The following is a 16838-nucleotide window of genomic DNA, read 5'->3' as shown; positions in this document are numbered from 1 at the left end:
GGACTGAGCCCTACATCAGGCTCCCTGCTCAGCTGGGAGTCTGCTTCTCCCTCTCCCTCTACCTGCTCCTCCTCCTGCTTATGCTCTCTGTCAAATGGATAAATAAAATCTTTTTTAAAAATCACTTCAATAAAAAGGCTTGCTACATAAGACATCTATAACCCAATACTATCATTTTGTATGGTTAATTTCTGTCACCTTTGGGGCGGGAAGTCTACATAACATAATGACTTTCAAATTTATTTGGCAGATCTAGCTATGGGTCACTTTTTATTAACCTGATTTAATGGGATCTATTTTAGATTAATTAATCCTCAGAGATATAAATTCCTTAATAAAGCAGTCAGCAGTATTTTAAAATATTAACCAAAACATTCATAAATCATGTTAAGCAATCCATTAGCAAGACCAAAATACCTCACTTTCTATTTTTATTTGCAGCTTTCAGAGCATAACTCTCTGCTTTCCCACCTTCCCAAACACCTCCTTGTATTCCATAACTCTTCCTTTCACATTCCACTCCTCTATCATCTAAGAAATGATTAGATGTAATTTACATATATCAAGTGACTGCAGTTAATTTACCCTATAACATTAGCTAATCTCAAAGTATTGGTATATATTAATTAAGTCAGCCAATGGTGTAAATGGAAGGCTTAACTCCCTACTTAAGACTGGGACATCATCAGGTAGAAAGAGAAATTTTTTGGGGGGGAGGTAGGAATTGGAAGTCTGAAATCATGCATTATCTAATGGTAAACCTGACTTAGTCCTTTTCGGATGATGGATATTCCCTGTCCCTCTGCCCTCTCGAACAGAGACTGCTAAAAACAGAACCCTCCTCTGCCTCCTTTCTTTTTCCTTTCTTGCCTGTTTGGAACACAACTGAACACACCTGTACTGATTCAAAAAATAGATATTAAAGGCCAATGAAAGCATCTAAATAGTACAATACTTCTTCCTTTTTAATCCTACCCTTAACTGGCAGCTCCCAGGTTCATTAGTATTTATTTCAACTACTTCTGGCAATTAAGATTTTGATTTCTTTTTTTAAAAGATTTATTTATTTGGGGATCCCTGGGTGGCCCAGCGGTTTAGCATCTGCCTTTGGCCCAGGGCGCGATCCTGGAGTTCCGGGATCGAGTCCCACGTCAGGCTCCTAGCATGGAACCTGCTTCTCCCTCCTCCTGTGTCTCTGCCTCTGTCTCTCTCTCTGTCTCTCTATGTCTATCATGAATAAATAAATAAATCTTTAAAAAAAAAAAGATTTATTTATTTGAGAGAGAGAGCATAAGCAGGAAAGGCAGAGAAGGAGAGAGAATCTCAAGCTGACCCCACATTGAGCCTGGAGCCAGACACAGGGCTCCAGCCCATAACTCTGAGATCATGACCTGAGCCTAAACCAAGAGTTGGCTGCTTAACCAAATGCCCCAGATTTTGATTTTTAAAATTCAATTTTGGAATGTAGCCCCTTCATCAATGGGGGTTATGTATTATTGAAATCTAGCTTTTTATTTGCAGACGCCCAAGAAAATTTTGAAAACTATACATCCCCTCACACATTCTTAAACTGACATCTAAAATTTTCACCATAAGTTTAAGTAGTTGCACAGGAGTAACTTCATTGTAAATATTGATATTTTAAAATAAAGCTGTTATATCATCTTAAATATAAATGTATCAAATGAATTTAAACTCTTTAGCAATTTTCCCATTTCCTTTTCCCATTTTCTAATTGGATTGTGTGTCTTTTACAGTTTTGAGAGTTCTTTATATATTCTAGATACTAATTCTTTGTCAGATATTTGGCTTGCAAACATTTTCCCCCCATCTGTACCCTGTCTTTGCATCCTCTTAACAAGGTTTTTTGTAGAGTACATTTTATTTTATTTTATTTATTTTATTTTATTTATTTATTCATGAGAGACACCGAGAGAGAGAGAGAGAGAGAGAGAGAGAGAGAGAGAGAGAGGCAGAGACACAGGAAGAGGGATAAGCAGGCTCCATGCAGGGAGCCCGACATGGGACTCGATTCCAGGTCTCTAGGATCACACCCTGAGCTGAAGGCAGCAGTAAACTGCTGAGCCATCCAGGCTGCCCGAAGATTTTATTTTTGATGAAATAAAACTTATCAATTTTTCCTTTTATGGATCATGTTTTTGATGTCAAGTCTAAGAACTTCTTACCTAAGTTGTAGGCCCCAAATATTTTCTCCACTTTTTTTTCAAGTTTTGTAGTTTTATGTTTTCCATTTTTGTCTATGATCTATTTTTAGTTCATTTTTATATAAGATTTATGTAAAGTTTTTTTTCTTTTGCTAATGGATATCTAATTGCTTCAGCACCCATCATTAAAAAGCTATTCCTAAAAAAAGAAAAAAAAAAAAAAAGAAAGAAAGAAAGAAAAAGAAAAAAGAAAAAAAAAGCTATTCCTCCTCTATTTGAATTGCTTTTAGGTTCTTTGTCAAAAATTAATTAAGCATATTCATGTGGCTCTAATCCTGGGTTCCCCATGCTCCAATGATCTGTATCTATTCCTCCACTAGTACCACACTATCTTGATTAATGAAGCTATACTGTCAAGCTTTGACAAAGGCTTGAGAAAAGGTGATTCCTCCCACATGAATTATTTCTAATGTAATGTATTTTCTGTTTGAAAGTCTTTTACTAGACAGTTATATTTTTCCCCCAACAAAAATCTGTCTGTAAATTAAAACTAAATTTCTCTTTATTTTCTGTAATATAAGACTTCAGATGTTAACACAATTTCTTCTTGAGGTTTTTTTTACAATTATAATTAGTAACCAATCAATTAAAATATAAATATACTGCAAAATTTGATTTTAAAGATTCTTAAATGCAATAAAGAAAACTGTATTAAAGAGATAGGTGTGAGGGGAATTCAGGTGGCTGCTGCTGCCACCATTGCCACCACCTGGTTTGTTGCCAGAAGGAAAATGGCGGATGTGGAGGAGCAGTTCTTCAATGAGGAGGAGGTGAGTAGAGCAGCAAAATTCATTACTCATGTCCCTCCTGGAGAATTTAAAAAAAGGTGCTTAATGATGTTTGGTTACCACTTAATGGTAATCTTCTTAGGGAAGGAGCAGCTCATGCATTTGCACAATATAACTTGGACCAGTTTACTCCAATGAAAATTGAAGGTTATGAAGAACAGGTTATTGATAAAAGAACATGGCAACTTAGGAAATGGAAAGTTTTTGGATTCCGACAAGAACCTGTTTCAAATTTGTTCAGAAAGGAAGCAACTGATCCAAGACCATATGAAGCAGAAAATGCAGCTGATACATGGAGAACTTCAGTAGAAACCACTCTGCAAGCATATATAAAAGAACATTATCTAAATGGGGTCTGCATTGTTATATGGTTTTAAAAAATAGATGGACAGCAAATCATTATTGCATGCAGAGAAAGCCATTAGTTCCAAGCAAAAAACTTTTGGAATGGTCACTGGAGGTCAGAGTGGAAGTTTATTTTTTTTTTTTTTTTTTTTTTTTTTTTTTTTTTTCAGAGTGGAAGTTTACAATCACTTCTTCAACCACTCAAGTGGTTGGCATTTTGAAAATTCAGGTTCACTATTATGAAGATAATAATGTTCACTGAGTCATAAAAATATACTAGATTCCCTAACAGCATCTAATGAAGTACAAACAGCAAAAGAATTTATAAAGATTATAGAAGCTGCAGAAAATAAGTATCAGACTGCTATCAGTGAGAATTATTAGACAACATCTGACACTACTTTCAAAGCTTTACCTCCACAGTTGCCAATGACATGTACTAAGAATGACTGGAACTAGATCCTTAGCTACAGGATTGGCAGAGATGCAGGATACAGATGCACATTGCATAACCAATCATTTAGTATCTGCATAAAAAAAAATCATTGCAAAAGTATTCAAAACTGTCAAACTACACAGGTGGGCTGTTCCCATTTTAAATTACTGTAATTAATTAGTTTGGTTAGAGTACAAAGCTTAGCTAATTAACCATTATTTTTCATTTCTTTTGTTCAAAGAGGATTGAAGAATCAGTTTAGTTTAAATGTCTTTTACTTTCTCTTATGCCTTTCTTTTTTACAATTAAGAGATGATCCCTTGAGATTTTTTTTTTTTTTTTTTTAAGATTTTACTTATTGAGAGAGAGAGACAGCAAGAGAGAGCACGAGTAGGGAACAGGGAGAGGGAGAAGCAGGCTTCCCACTGAGCAGGAAGCCCAACTTGGCTGGATCCCAGGACCCTGGGATCTTGACCTGAGTCAAAGGTAGATGTTTAACCAACTGAGCCACCCAAGTGCCCCATGATTCCTCTAGTTTAAAAGTTTTTTAAGTGTTTCAAAAATATTTTACTTATTGTAACCCTAAAATTGTTGTCTTCTGGTTTATGAAGTGGGTTGACTTTTGATATTTGCCCAGCACTTTTTAAGGGTTAGTAATGGACATTCCAGTTTAAGGCAGTTGATGAGTTTAGCCATATATGCTGCTGAAGAAATTGTCACCTTTCCCCCCCTCACCTCTTCCATTTATGTAAGATTGAGATTAGCGGGAAAGCATTTTCTATATCTATTGTGTTTGAACCTTTCAAGAAGGTTTTTTAGCTAGCTTAGTGTTTAAATAAACTTTTTCAAAACAAAGCCAATGTCTGATGCTGTTTTGAGATTCTGAAATTAAATGAAAATACTTATTTCAGAAATGCATTTAATGCTTTTTTCTTGTGACAGTTACACAGATTAGCTTGAATTCCATATGTCTGAGTTATTTTTATCATAGAGCCAAAAGGTATTATAAGAAGACAAATTGAAATATATGTAATCTTAGACTCATAAAAAAATAAAATTTAAAAGGAGATGGGTGAAGTTTTTCTTCTTCAGTTAGTACACATTTCCATGTAGTGACCATTATTTATTGCCAGGATGAAATAGTGCTCAGCACCAATTCTATCACTACTTTCAGTTTTCATAACTTTAAATGGTGAGAAACCTGTTTCACATAAATGAGAGGAGAATGGAAGTCTTGTTAGAGCAATTATTTCTCAATTCTTCAAAAATTTTTGAACAATATTTTTTAAAAATATGACAGTAATATATCATCAAAAGTATACTTAATAGGTGTGCCTAAGTGGCTCAGTTGACTAAGTATCTGCCTTCGGCTCAGGTCAAGATCCCAAGCTTCTAGGATCAAGCCTCATATCAGGCTCTCTGCTCTCCCTCTCCCCTTCACCCTGCTTGTGCACACTCTCTTTCAAATATATAAAATCTTTAAAATATATACACACTTAACAGTCTATTAGTTAATTAGCAAACAAATCAGTTAGGTCTTCTCTTAGTTTTATAAGAGCAAAAAAAAGAGCAAAAAAAAAAGTCTTGGAATTGCAAAAGGAACCTTTATCCATCATTACATGAGATAATCTTACTTAGTCATCTACTATCTTCCCACAGACACCAATATTTTCAATTGCCCTTTGGTGCCCGGGTGTTTTTACATCCAGGGACCTTTGTGAGATCAGAGATAGAGCAGTATGCCTTTCTTTTTTAATAGTGTGAAAGGGGCAATGGTGAAAGAGAAAGGGAAGAGCAGACCCTGCACCTCCATCACAAACACATTCTCAGCCAGAACAATGTGAGGAAAACTACATGGGGAGTTTAAAGGTCTACAAATTGGCTCTCTTAAACCATCTCTCCCCTATACTCCTTGAAAAGTGTACCCAATTTAAAGATAAAAGTGAATGTGCATCTGCAGCCTGCGATATCAACACTAGCAGAGGGATTCCATGGAAGTGAGCTGTAAATGCTTTTTATGAGAGAAACTGCAAGAGCAAAATGACAAGCACCAAAATAGCAACATGATATATCAAAGGAAGAACCCCCCTTAAAAGCTAAGAATCAGACTGAAGCAAATTAAGTTGTTGCTTAAAGCATAATAATTAAGGCCTTTAAATTTACCAAACCATTCTGCTATCATGGAATAAAAAGCCTTGTTTATCCCTCCTCTGTCCTAGGGGGATAAATTATCTCATGAGTCTTTTATTTCACCAAAGTGCTATTTAAAAGCTATGAAATGTTTAAGCAATTCATTACATTAATATAAAAATCTTTATAGGACGGAAGTACGATCAAAACCAAAGGGTAGGAAGCCCTGATCTGAGTAGAGTGGAAAGGATACAGTGTTCGATGGTAATGCCAAGATCCCAGGTTTTCCCTGGTTGTCTCCTGGTCTTTAGCCAGATCTCAAATAACCATTCCCTCCACAGAAAGGCTCTCTGACCAGCTGGCCAAATAGATGTCCTGACACGATTTAGCACATCACCTATTTTAATTATTTGCATTGTGTACATAGCTGCCCAATGTTTGTGTTGTCTGTTTTTAAAATTCATTTGTTATTTATCCGTCAGTGCCAGAAAAACTCCTGAAACTTCCTAAACCAACATGTGAATTCTCTGAGAGCAGAGATCAAGTCACTGCCACAAGTTCAGTACAATTTTTTTTCGTTTTTTAACCAAAATAAACTGTTGTTATTATACAAGATTTTCTGAAAAAAAAGTGCCATTTTATCTTTATCCCTCTGACGTTATTTATTCTAATTCTCTTGTCTTTATTGAAATAATTTATAAATTATGCAATGCTTAAATAGACATTGCAGCCATGAAGATAAACAGGTTAGATAAATATTCATGAGAGAGATAGTTTAAAATTCACACCAGGACTTTTAGTTCAAGATGGTAGGTTGAGGATATATGTTTACTACCTACAGCTTACAAAACCACACTCAAATAAAAGAGACAAAATACGCAATAAACCTGTAATAGGGATCCCTAGGTGGCGCAGCGGTTTGGCACCTGCCTTTGGCCTAGGGCGCGATCCTGGAGACCCAGGATTGAATCCCACATCGGGCTCCTGGTGCATGGAGCCTGCTTCTCCCTCTGCCTGTGTCTCTGCATCTCTCTCTCTCTGTGACTATCATAAATAAATAAAAATTAAAAAAAATAAACCTATAATAGCAAAAGGAAAGAGAAGTTAAGGAGTTCACCAGTGTATAAAAGATACAACAAATTTCTAGAATTCAAAAAGCAGATGGAATTGTGGTGATAGATGAGACAAGCAGAGAAAGCCACAGCCACAAGGCAACCTAAGAGGAGCTGGGAGCCAAAATGCTTGTTGGAATGCTAGAAGGAATCTAGAGAGCCAATCTGCCCTGGAACACCTGATGGCTCTGGGCTCCAGGCCAGCAGGTACAAGGGAGGAGAGAAGGGAAAAGTGGGGCTGAAGACAGAGGGAATAATTGAAGGTCTGTACTTGGAACTGCACTGGTTGACATCCCCATCCGCTTCCCCCACCCCCACACAGATCACAGGCAGCCTGGCATAAACCCTCAGTCAAAAAGCCAGATAGCTGAAAGAACAAATGACCTGAGAAAGCCAAGGCATCTACCGGGAGTACAGTCTGCCTACAGCAGAGCACTTCTCTAGCACAAAGGCAGCGTCCAAGCACAGGCCTAGACCAAGCAGGCCAGCCACGGCACCTGGCTCTACACAGAGGACTCAGTCAGCCATCCACACAGGTAATAGGTCTCGGGAGAAAAGAGGCCATCTTTTAAAGTGGCATAGAAAATCCATTTCCTCAGTCCTTCTTTCTAAAATAGGAATAGACAACCAGGATTGCCAGGCACATGGGGAAAACAAGCAGCATGAGAAAGAACAACTAAGAAAAACATATAGAAAAAAGAACCCTTAAAAAAAAAGAAAAGAACCCTGAGGGGAGCAAACATAATTAAGGGACATAAGAAAACATTAAAAAAAAAAACTTCTATACCCTAAAGATTTCAGAGGGTATTGCACCCATATAAAATAGGAACAGGAAACCACAAAAAAAAGGAACAAAGAACTTGGAAGAATTCTTTAAATTTAAAATTCTTAGTATTTAAAGAGTGATTAGACATGGAAAGTAAATCAACATATGGTCTGGGAAACAAAACTGAGAGGCATGGATGAGAGCATATGGATAAAAATATGGAAATAATAAAGAGACCATAAGAGACATAAGAGTCAATCCAAGAGGTACAACATTTGACTAATAAGAGCCTCAGAAAGAGGGACAGAAAAAAGAGAGGGAAAATTATTTAAGAAATAAGGTAATTCCCCAGAGATAAATAAAGACCTAAATCTTAAGATTAGAAGGGCTCAGTGAGTACTGAATACAACTAATGATAAAACCCCCACATCTATACATTTCCTCATGGAATTCAAAAACAAGTATAAAAAAGAGACCCTGAGCAGGGAACACAGGTCACCCAGAAAAGACTGACAAACAAACTGGCTTCTTGTCAACAACAGAGGATGTCAGAAGACAATGGAACCATGTCTTCACATTTTCTAAAGGATGCTATTTTCAGCCCCGAATTCTACACCCAACTCAACTGGGAACCATTATAAAGGTACAATATAGACAGTTCTAGACATGACTCAGAAAGTTTATTTTCCACATATCCTTTCTAAAGAACTTATTTCTGGATACATTCCAGTAAGATGATGGAAGAAATCAGGACAGTGGAAGTGGATCCTGTGGGAGACACAGGATCCTGAGAACAGGGATTCCAACTAGAATAGTGGAAGGAGATCCTCAGAAGACAGCAGGGCAGTAGCCTACAAAAGCCTTTGGGTACAAAGAAGGATTCCACAGAATAAAAAAATAGACCTGAGAGTAGAGAAGTGAGGTCATGACAAAGGTATATTATGCCTGAGAAGGAGAAAGAGAAGAATAAAAGTAAGAAAGACAATTAGAAACTCCCTGGGGGAAAAAAGGGACAAAAAATACATTTCAAATATGAAGCAAGCTTATATGTACCCCAATTATAAGAAATTAATGGAGTATGAGAAAAGAGGATCTATTTGTTATTGACCACAGATCTAGAGAGTCTTGGGTTCATTACCCTGGCCCTGGAGAGAAGAAAATGTAATTCTAGCACATAAATTGGCTCTGCACTAAATATTTATAGAATCATATTTTAGGGGATACTATAAATAGAGATATCCTTCATCTTAGGCCAGAACTAACTTTGATACTTTGGCCTCAAGACATAAATATCAGGATCTTAAAAGAAAGACTGGCAAAAGTGTTTGACTCTTATTTTCTATAAACATGGCACCAAATGATAGCCAGTTCCTACCTGTAATACTCTCCCTAAAGATTATAGTTGTTTTCCTTATTCAAATGGTCCAGCATTCCAGAACTAGCTCAGTTCACTTCAATTTGGGGGCAGATGTCAGAAGAAATGTCTGCTGAGTAGGCAACCATCCAGAAAAATAAGGTATATTGATTATTCAGGGAAGAAATTGTAGCCCATGGTAATCACAAATCATAACTCTGTTACTTCATTACAGATCCTAAAGGCTAGGCTTTAAATTTTTTATTCTTTAATTGGAATATTAAAAAGCAAGTAAACATGATTTCTAAGCAAAAAGAAACTTTTTTTTAAAAAAATATTTTATTTATTTATTCATGAGAGACGGAGAGAGAGAGAGAGGCAGAGACATAGGCAGAGGCAGAAGCAGGCTCCCCACAGGAGCCCGAGCGAGACTCGATCCCAGCTCCTGGGATCACACCCTGAGTCAAAGGCAGACGCTCCAACCGCTGAGCCACCCAGGCGTCCCAAAAAGAAACTTTTTAAAAGGAATGTTCAAACATCACATGTTCTCTTCTCCACTGGCAGAAATATGATTTAGCTTTTGGAAAAGGAGAAATCCTTGCAATAATCTGCTTAATAACAAGAGGCATTTGTTCTTGTCTGTTAATCCTACCTGCTTTTCTGACAAGGAGAAAGTAACTTCATGCTGCAGTCAATGGGTCACAGGTTCATAAGGGAGACTTTCCTCTGTGAAGAATTAACAGGTCATAACAGCACAATACTATTTATAGCTTTCATCTTTCAGATTCAACTTATATAGAGACTTGGTTGTCCTTGGTAACAGGACAAAATACAAGTTACCAACTTTGACGATGTAAAAGTAAGTGTCGCTGACAGAAAGTGAGAAAAGCAGACGGAAAAAGAAGCACAAGTTCTAATGCCCCTTTTTAAAAATGGGAGAGTCGACAAATACGGTCATAAGTCGATGAAATGAGAAATAGAGTTATCATTATTTAAAGTTATTAAGTCAAGCAGCAAAGGAAGTAAAATTAATACAACTACTGTATCAAACACTGGAAGAGAGATTACGATGACCATAGTGTTAGAAACCTAAACATTCATTTTTGAAAGTGGAAAGTCATTAGATAATATCTAAAGTTGATCAATGGAAAAAAATAGATAAAAGTCTATTATCTGGAACAGGAGCCCCAAATCCTTTTGATTGTACCACCCTCTTAGGAAAGTATTTTAGAGCACAAATCCCTAACATTTGTATATTTACTTATTTATGCCCCACATAAACTCATGACTATATTAATCTACTACATATATATTGTGATTTATACAAAAATAGACATTAAAAGCATATCAGAATAATTTTGAATGGATTTTTTTATGGAGAAAGAACACTTATTGTAGTAATAAACCAGAAACAGAAAATAACCAGTTATTCTGACAAAAATAAATATTTTAAGATATAAAAAAGTATATGAGAACAAGGTACCTCCTAGGATGTATGCAGTTTTTAGATACAGAGCTCTAGAAGTTAGAGATGTGGCCACTAGGAAATCCCAAAAGATAAGAAGTTCAAAGAGGCTATCTTTCAGAAGTAAAGAGAAGTAAAAGGGGAGACTTATCATTTGCATTATAAGCTTGTCTATACTATTTTACTTATAGTACACATGTTTTCTTTTGTATAAAGGATTACTCTAAAAATGCCTGGGTGGCTCAGTTGGTTAAGCAACCAACTGTTGATTTCAGCTCAGGTCATGATCTTGGGGTCATAAGATCAAAACCCTGATCTCATGACCTCTGGCTCCATGCTCAGTAGGGAGTCTAATTTTCTCCCTCTCTCTGACCTCCCCTCCTCATGCGTGCTTGCTTGCTCTTTCTGAAATAAATAAATCTTTTAAAATATATATATAAATCTAATCAGCCCCATAAAACTCTGTCTCCACAAACATTTACTCAACATTTGCTCTGGGCTAGGTACAGGAGACAGAGAAGGGCAAATGACATCCTGATCCTCAAGGAAACCACAGTCTGGGGCAGAAGAAAGATATGAAAACCAGTGATGATAAACCAGTATCATAAATGCTGTAAGAGAAGTATGTGCAACATATCATGCACGCATGGTCTGGGGCACAGAAGAGGCATACTAACACTATGTGGGGTGTGAGGGAGGGATTCCTTAAAGGTCACTTCCTCTTTGAGTTGAAACCTGAAGTACAAGTAGAAAACTGAGAATAAACCAGGTAGAGAGGAATGCAGGGAAATGGGGGAAGGGCATTCTAGGGCAAAGGAGAGAACAAGGTGGGTAGGACGAAGGTAGACAGGCTGACACAGGAGCATGGTGTGTCGGTAAGCTGGAAGTTTTTCAGGATTGCTAGGGCAAACGGTGCATGAGTTGGTGGTGGCAGGAATGAAACAGCAAGACAGAAAGGGACCAGAAATGAAGGGCCATGCTCAGAACTCTGCAGTCTCCTGAAGATGGTGGGAAAGCCACTAAAGGATTTCACCAACAGGGAGAGGGAGGGAGACTAGGTCAGATGTACATTTAGGGGAAGATTATTCTAGAAGCAATGTGGAAGATGGAACTAAAAGTGGTAAATGAGATAGGAAGGCCATTCTGAAGGCTGTAATAGTGGGCCTAATGAGACAGAAGGAGAGAATCATGGTATCAGCAGGAGATGATGGCCAATAGGTACATGAAAAGGTACTCATCCTTACTGACCAACAGGGAAATGCTCTTGAGTAAGTGGAGAGTATCAATAACTGAAACAGGGAAAGAAGCAAGTTTTAAGGGGGCTGGAGTTTAGGTTAGGACACATTAAACATGAAGTGCCATCTAAAGGATCTGAGGGAGAGGTTCGGGCTGGTGAAACAAGACTGAGACCAATGAATATTGGGTTGTAGTGGAAGCCATGTGATTAGTTGCAATGACCAACAGACTACAAAAATGAGAAGCCGAAGAAGGATGGAGTCCTGGGGGAAAGCAGGGAGCAAAGGACTGAAGAGATTAAAGGAGAAGGCAGGAGTCTCAGGAAAGAATGAAGGAAGGTCAGGGCAACAAACAGATGGTAAATGAGCAGCTGAAATGACAGATCATGGCCTCCTGACTGAGTAGGGAAAGGAGGGAAGCATGGGGGTAGGGTTGATGGACTGGAAGGCATGGGAGTAGGCAAAGGTCTCAAATATGATGATGGTGATAAGATGGTGGTGGTGGTAAGGATAAAGACAGGAATACAAGAGAGAAGGGAATGTATGCTACCAGAGCTCAGTATATCTTAAGAGTGGTTACAGAATATTTCTGAATGCATGTAAACACATGTGTACTATACTGTATCATTTTGCACAATCTGAGTGTGTGCTCAGGACAAAGGGCAAGGTGTGGGTAATAAATAGGCTCTGCTTTCACTGGAGACAAAGTTGAGTTCTACTGGATCAGGTGTGCCTGAAAATGTTGTCACTTGGCACATTAAAAATAAAACCAAGCTTAAAGTGCTTTACACAGTAAAGAATGACTTTAGTTAATCATAGTAATAAAGAGAAATAAGTTACAGTTCAAGAAAGTTTTCTTAAGAGTTCATAAAGTGAAATTTTTGTGCTCTTACTTTCATTTGTATAAAGGTACAAAAGTTTTAAGAATCCTATCTATTGTAAAAACAAATATTTTTGCATGTGATGGTCAGCAGCTATTTGTATTTTCTTCCTTTAGTAAATATCCATGATTCTTCCCATAGTAGTTTCTGGAATGATAAATACAAATCTTTTGGGATGCCTAGCTAGCTCAGTTAAAGGAGTATACAATTCTTGATCTTGGTGTCAGGAGTTCAAGTCCTATGTCTGGTGTAGAGATTCCTAAAATAAATAAATAAATAAATAAACAAACAAACAAACAAACAAACTAAAAATTCAACTCTCATAAAATCGATTCTATGACAACTTTAATTGTTGATTATAATTGTCATGATTCTATGATAACAACAACCTAATAGTAATGGGAGAGACACCAATAAAACATTTCAGGAAATAACTGATTTTTTTGTCAGAATTCCATTATATTCTTTTTATGGTAGGCAGAATGCTAAAGATGTCTCCCAAGATTCCCACCCCCATTATTGAATCAAACACTAATCTAGGTACTGCAATGAAGGTACTTTGCAGCTGGAATTAAGGTTACTCATCAATTGACTTTAAAATAAATATCCTGGGTTATCTGGCTATACTCAATGTAATCATGTGAACTCTTAATGCAGAAGAGAAAAAAGGCAGAGCAGATGAGGCAGAGAGGAAATCAGAGATATGAACCATGCAAAGGACTCTCTACCACTCTTGCAGGCTTTGAAGATGGAGAAAGGGAGCCATGAACCAGACAATGTAGGGGGCCTCTAGAAACTGAAAACCACCCCAAGCCAACAGCCAGCAAGAAAAGAGACACCTCAGTCCTACAAAAGTATGGGACTGAATTCTTACAACAACTTGAAAAAGCCCAGAAGCCAACTCATCCCCGGAGCTCCAGAAAGAGTCAACCAACCCTAGTGACACCTTTATTTTCAACCTTTGAAACCTGGAGCAGACAACCAGCCAGTCCAAACACTTGCCCAGATTTCTAACCTATAGAACTGTGAGATAAGGGTACAAATGAATGTTGGCCTAAGCTGCTAAATTTGTGGTAATATATTCTAGGACCACGGAAAAACTAACATACTTTCTTTAATTACTGATGTTAAATGTGCTCTATCAAATCTCATTTTCTTGACCCTTAATGTAACTTTGGACAGAATTCACACATTTTCCACTAATACTCAGTTATTATGAAATTCAGTCTAATGTATTTTCCCTCAATGTTTTATTTTGAACATCTTTAAGTCTGTAGAGAATTTTTTAATAATATTTTTATTTTTTTTAAGATTTTATTTATTCATAGACACAGAGAGAGAGAGGCAGAGACACAGGCAGAGGGAGAAGCAGGTCCACGCAGGGAGCCCGATGTGGGACTTGATCCTGGGTCTCCAGGATCACACCCCAGGCTGCAGGCGGCGCCAAACCGCTGCGCCACCAGGGCTGCCCAAGTCTGTAGAGAATTTAAAAGAATAGTTCAAAAAATACTCTTATATCTAAATTCATCAATTGGTAACATTGTCCTACATTTGCCTGCTTTCTCGTTCTCTCTAAACATACATAAATATCTCTTCTCCTGCTTTCTTCTTCTATCAGTGGTCCTCAACTAGGAAAAATTTTGCGTCCCAGAGGACGTTTGGCAATGTCTGGAGACATTTTGATTGTCACTACTGGGGAGTGTTACTGGTATCTAGTGGGCAGAGGCCAGAGATGCTGCTAAACACCCTACAAAACAGAGCCCCACACGACAAGCAATTATCTATCCCAAAAGGTCAATAGTGCTGCAGTTAAGACACCCTGCTCTCTCTATATATGTATATACAAATACATTTTCCTGAACTATTTATAAGTAAATTATAGACATTATGGTATTTTTTACCCTAAACATTTCATTTTGTACCTTCTAAAACTAAGGATACTATCTTATATACTACAATTTAACAATGATACAATAATATCCATTTTCAAGTATCCCCATTATCTCAAAAATCTTTTATCACTTTTCATTCAAAAACTAGATCTAATCAATGGTACAGAGGTTGGCATGTTGATCAATATTTTAAATTTAATATAAACAAGAAGCTCTAATTTTCAAGCAGTTGAGGGCAGGCAGTAAAACTTGTAGTGCCAGCTCTAGGATCTATTAGTCTGTGACTCTGACACCATGCATATCTGAAATAGCTGTAGTAATTAATTCAGGAAGTTGTTAGCATGTTATAAATCTCTCTTGCAAGAATATCCTTAAACATAATTACTCAGTTCTTAGAACAGAAAGGGGAACTCTGTTTATACTAACCCATAATCCTGTTGAAAAAAATACCAATCTGAAACAACAAATTAAGAAGAAACCTTTTCCAAAGAAGACATAAAAATGGCCAACAACCACATAAAAAGATGCTCAACATCACTCATCACCAGGGAAATGCAAATCAAACCCGCAGTGAGATAGGGCCTCACACCTGTTAGTTTGGCCTCTATTTAAAAAAAAAAAAAAAAAAAAAAACCGGAAAAGAACAAGTACTGGCAAGCAGATAGAGACCATGTGCACTGCTGATGGGAATGTAAATGGTACAGCCACAACATAAAACAGTATGGATTTTCCTCAAAAAGTTAAAAATAGAATTACCCTATGATTGAGCAATCACACTTTTGGGTATATATCTGAAATAACTGCAAGCAGGATCTCAAAGAGATATTAGCATCCCCATATTCACTGCAGCATTAGTCACAATCGCCAAGAGGTGGAAGCAACCTAAAGGTCCAGTGACTGATGAATGGATAAAGAAAACATGGTATACACATACAGGAGAATATTATTCAGCCTTTATTTTATTTTTTTTAATTTTTATTTATTTATGATAGTCACACAGAGAGAGAGAGAGAGGCAGAGACACAGGCAGAGGGAGAAGCAGGCTCCATGCACCAGGAGCCCGACGTGGGATTCGATCCAGGGTCTCCCGGATCGTGCCCTGGGCCAAAGGCAGGCGCCAAACCGATGTGCCACCCAGGGATCCCTATTCAGCCTTTAGAAGAAGTAAATTTTGTCATATGTTACAACATGGATGAATCTTGAGGACATCATGGTAAGTGAAATAAGTCAGTCACAAAAAAAAACGAACACTGCATGGTTCTACTTATATGAGCTACCTAAAGAAGTCAAAACTCATAGAAACAGAAAGTACAATGAGGTTAGTAAACTGGCAGGGAGGGGGAAATGAGGAGCTGTTGTTTAATAAATACAGTTTCAGTTTTGCAAGATGAAAAAGTTCCAGAGAGCTGATGCCAACAGTGTGTGTGTGTGTGGGGGGGGGTATTTCTTTGAGAGAGAGGCAGAGATAGCAACAGAGATAGTGAGAGCATGAGTGGGGAGGAGAGGGAGAAGCCCAGCTCCATCCACCTTAATTCCCTGGGATCATGACCTGAACTGAAGGCAGATGCTTAACCGACTGAGCCACCCAGGTGCCCCAACAACGTGCATATATATTAACATCAATGTACCATATACTTAAAAATGGTCAGATGGTGTATTTTATGTCATATGTTTGGATTCAAAATGAAAAACAAAAGGAAAAAATAACCACAGTACCATGATCACAGCTAAAAAAGATAAATTATTTAATTTCATTAACTACTAAGTCAACTCCCCCCACCAAAAGAATTACTTATTTCTTTTTTTTTTAAGATTTTATTTATTTATTCATGAGAGACACAGAGAGAAAGAGAGGCAGAGACACAGGCAGAGGGAGAAGGCTCCATACAGGGAGCCTGACATGGGACTCCATCCCGGGTCTCCAGGATCATGCCCCGGGCTGAGGGTGGCGCTAAACCGCAGAGCCACCCAGGCTGCCCAGAATTACTTATTTCTAAAGAAAAATTCATCCACTAATATTTTGGGGTTTTTTTCAAATATGTTCATCCTACAATATCCTAGTTTTTCTAAGTTTATATACTTTGTAGATTAAAATTTTTTAAAAAAATTATTCACAAAGTATTTGAATGTCTAGAAATATGTTAAAAATGTGAGGCATTTAGCTTTTCAACCAAATGATGTAAAAATATGATATTTAACAGAATGGTAT

General features: G+C 37.4%; 1 protein-coding gene and 1 pseudogene across 1 annotated transcript in view; one reads left to right on the top strand and one right to left on the bottom strand.

The window, feature by feature from the left end:
• The window catches only part of DIPK1A (divergent protein kinase domain 1A), a 116237-nt gene that overhangs the window by 89474 nt on the left and 9925 nt on the right, over positions 1-16838 (bottom strand). The gene's annotated exons all lie outside the window — the stretch shown is intronic.
• Positions 2957-4749, top strand: LOC119876397 (annotated as a pseudogene).

Source organism: Canis lupus, chromosome 6, assembly GCF_011100685.1.
Source record: "Canis lupus familiaris isolate Mischka breed German Shepherd chromosome 6, alternate assembly UU_Cfam_GSD_1.0, whole genome shotgun sequence".
NCBI lineage: Eukaryota > Metazoa > Chordata > Mammalia > Carnivora > Canidae > Canis > Canis lupus.
This window is presented reverse-complemented; position numbering and strand designations above follow the sequence as displayed.